This window comes from Thalassophryne amazonica, chromosome 19 (assembly GCF_902500255.1).
Source record: "Thalassophryne amazonica chromosome 19, fThaAma1.1, whole genome shotgun sequence".
NCBI classification, from domain to species: Eukaryota; Metazoa; Chordata; class Actinopteri; order Batrachoidiformes; family Batrachoididae; genus Thalassophryne; species Thalassophryne amazonica.
In genome coordinates this window covers 3,882,314-3,886,516 of record NC_047121.1, presented here as the reverse complement: position 1 = coordinate 3,886,516, position 4,203 = coordinate 3,882,314, and positions in this window count along the sequence as shown.

Sequence of the window (4,203 nt, the reverse complement as noted above, 5' to 3'; positions counted from 1 at the left end):
GTTCTGTCTGGCCTTTGACCTGTTAGTCCCATCTATCAACACAATAAGTCTATCAAAATAGTCCTTTTTGCTCGTCTCTGATCATGTTTGTTAACCAACAAAGCACATTAACGTTCACTGGTAACCTTTGACACTCACACCGTAGGTGTACAGGGAGACACACTGACTGGATTTTAAGATTGATTGGTGTCTTTTTTCATATTGGGGTGATTCTTTAACTACGGGCACTATTGGCCTTGTAAATGTAATTTCCACCACACCATTGCCTTACAATATAAAGCGCCTTGGGCAACTGTTGTGATTTGGCGCTATATACATGTGTTCTGATGTCACTGTTTATCTCAGAAACTACCCAAACAATCTTTCATACAAACTGTTTAAAGGGACATTACAGTGTTGTGGTGGAAATTACGGCAATAGTGTGGGACAACTACATTTTGTTTTAAAAAAAATCACAGCAGTTGTATGACATTGAATACCCCAATTGTTTTGATTATTTTACTGATATTTTATTCAGAGATATTTTAAAACATTAGAAAAAACATTTCTTTACCATTCATTTTTATCATTGAAGATCAAAAGTCTGGGTGTGGGACAAGCACAAAACGGCAATATTTGCATATAATGATGCTGAAAAAAGGTGAAAAAGTCAGACTACTAGAACAAATTTCTTAAAACACTTTCATTGTAAAGATAACTATAAAAGTGTGAAATTTCCCCTTTTTTCTGTTTTTCATACAATATGATCAAAGGACATAAGTGCCCGTAGTCTAAGAATCACCCATTGATATATGTTTTGCAAACAAAATAACTGACATTTGGCAGACACGTGAACACTGCGACCTCAGAGTGCACGGTGCAGTTTTAGAGGATTAGATTTTACAGATATTTGGTTGTAGACTTTTTTCCTCCTAGTACATTTGAGAGTATCGAAGACACTTTGGTTATACAGTGTACAAATATACTAACTTGCTTGATGTGTGTTGGACACTTCTTATTCAATGCGTGTCGATATTTTGCCCGCACAGATCTGCTGGAATATATTGAATGTGTTAGAGCTGATATGATTAAGTATCATCAGACATATCTGTATGTTAGCCACAGTCAGGTGTGACTTAAGGTACCAATTACAACCTGTAATGACTTCAAATGCATATGAGAGGCGGGGCCACTTTCAGCACTTTCTCATGTAGAATTTACCACCATCTAGTGATGAGGTTGTGGGTTGCATTATGTCACTGGCAGTCACGATTTTATTTCCCTTCACGTTTTCTTATCTGGGGGCGGGGCTTCACACTCCTTTGCCTTCTCACCTGATGAGCAAAAATATAAGTTCTTACACCTGTTAGCCTGCGCTAGCAACCATGTAACACACACACACACACAAAAAAAGCAGAAGGTGGAATAAGTACGTTCTTTTTGGCTTACTGTACCACCATGGCGACCCGCTCCATGCAGATACGAAGGGTTCATTCCAAACGCAAACAGATTCAACGTTGGAGGTAATTTATATAATGAACAGACGGCTACATTCCATTAACGTGAAAAAAACACCTTTAAATCTTACACACTGTAGCTTTAAAGAGCGAGAAAGCCTTGATTCTGGATTTAAAGTGCAGGAAATCCATGATTTTGGATAAAATGAGACCATTGATAGATCAAACATTGTTTCAAAGTGATGCACTCAGTCTGTTTTTTCAGAGGGGAAAAAAACAAACCCCAAACCAAAAGCACATCCACATTTTTATTGTTGAAGTGGTTATTATGTACGAGTTGTTTGAGAGCAAACATGCAATTCGGACGTCACGCCTTAAAATACAAAGTGGACAAGGCTGTATAAATAATATGTGCACTGCACTGTGTGAAAAATGGATACTCTGTATGTCCATGTCTCATATATATATATATATATATATATATATATATATATATATATATATATATATATATATATATATATATATATATATACACACGAGTAGCTGCACTCATAAGTTTACATTTCCTGGCAGAATTTTATTTTAGATTTTTTTTTTGGCCATTTGTCAGAGAATATGAGTAACAAAAACTTTTCCGCTCATGGTTAGTGGTTGTGTGAAGCCATTTATTGTCAAACGACTGTGTTTACGCTTAAAAATATTAACAGACACTAACCAAACGACCCAGATCAAACGTTTACATACCCTGGTGATTTTGGCCTGATAAAATGTACACAAGTTGACACAAACAGGTTTGAATGGCTACAAAAGGCCACCACCCTCACATGCGATCCGTTTGCTTGTAATCAATGGGTGTGTATAAAAGGTCAGTGAGTTTCTGGGCTCCTGCCAGACCCTTGCATCTTTCATCCAGTGCTGCACTGATGTTTCTGGTTTCTGAGTCATAGGGAAAGCCAAAAGAATTGTCAGAGGGTCTGCGGGAAAAGGTAACTGAACTGTATAAAACAGGAAAGGGATGTAAAAAGATAGCCAAGAGACTGAGAATGTCCATCAGCAGTGTTCAAACTCTAAAGAAATGGAAAATGAGGGAAACCAAACCACGGTCAGGTACAACCCCTGGCAAAAATTATGGAATCACCGGCCTCGGAGGATGTTCATTCAGTTAATTTTGTAGAAAAAAAAAGCAGATCACAGACATGACACAAAACTAAAGTCTTTTCAAATGGCAACTTTCTGGCTTTAAGAAACACTATAAGAAATCAGGAAAAAAAAAATGTGGCAGTCAGTAACAGTTAATTTTTTAGACCAAGCAGAGGAAAAAAAAATATGGACTCACTCAATTCTGAGGAAAAAATTGTGGAATCATGAAAAACAAAAGAACGCTCCAACACATCACTAGTATTTTGTTGCACCACCTCTGGCTTTTCTAACAGCTTGCAGTCTCTGAGGCATGGACTTGAGTGACAAACAGGACTCTTCATCAATCTGGCTCCAACTTTCTCTGATTGCTGTTGCCAGATCAGCTTTGCAGGTTGGAGCCTTGTCATGAACCATTTTCTTCAACTTCCACCAAAGATTTTCAATTGGATTAAGATCCGGACTATTTGCAGGCCATGACATTGACCCTATGTGTCTTTTTGCAAGGAATGTTTTCACAGTTTTTGCTCTATGGCAAGATGCATTATCATCTTGAGAAATGATTTCATCATCCCCAAACATCCTTTCAACTGATGGGATAAGAAAAGTGTCCAAAATATCAACGTAAACCTGTGCATTTATTGATGTAACGACAGCCATCTCCCCAGTGCCTTTACCTGACATGCAGCCCCATATCATCAATGACTGTGGAAATTTACGTTCTCTTCAGGTAGTCATCTTTATAAATCTCATTGGAACGGCACCAAACAAAAGTTCCAGCATCATCACCTTGCCCAATGCAGATGCAAGATTCATCACTGAATATGACTTTTATCCAGTCATCCACAGTCCACGATTGCTTTTCCTTAGCCCATTGTAACCTTGTTTTTTTTCCTGTTTAGGTGTTAATGATGGCTTTCGTTTAGCTTTTCTGTATGTAAATTCCATTTCCTTTAGGCGGTTTCTTACAGTTCGGTCACAGACGTTGACTCCAGTTTCCTCCCATTCGTTCCTCATTTGTTTGTTGTGCATTTTCGATTTTTGAGACATATTGCTTTAAGTTTTCTGTCTTGATGCTTTGATGTCTTCCTTGGTCTACCAGTATGTTTGCCTTTAACAACCTTCCCATGTTGTTTGTATTTGGTCCAGAGTTTAGACACAGCTGACTGTGAACAACCAACATCTTTTGCAACATTGTGTGATGATTTACCCTCTTCTAAGAGTCTGATAATCCTCTCCTTTGTTTCAATTGACATCTCTCGTGTTGGAGCCATGATTCATATCAGTCCACTTGCTGCAACAGCTCTCCAAGGTGTGTTCACTCCTTTTTAGATGCAGACTAACGAGCAGATCTGATTTGATGCAGGTGTTAGTTTTGGGGATGAAAATTTACAGGGTGATTCCATAATTTATTCCTCGGAATTGAGTGAGTCCATATTTTTTCCCTCTGCTTGGTCTAAAAAAGTAACCGTTACTGACTGCCACAATTATTTTTCCTTGATTTCTTATAGTGTTTCTTAAAGCCAGAAAGTTGCCATTTGAAATGACCTTAGTTTTGTGTCATGTCTGTGATCTGCTTTTTTTCTACAAAATTAAACAACTGAATGAACATCCTCCGAGGCCGGTG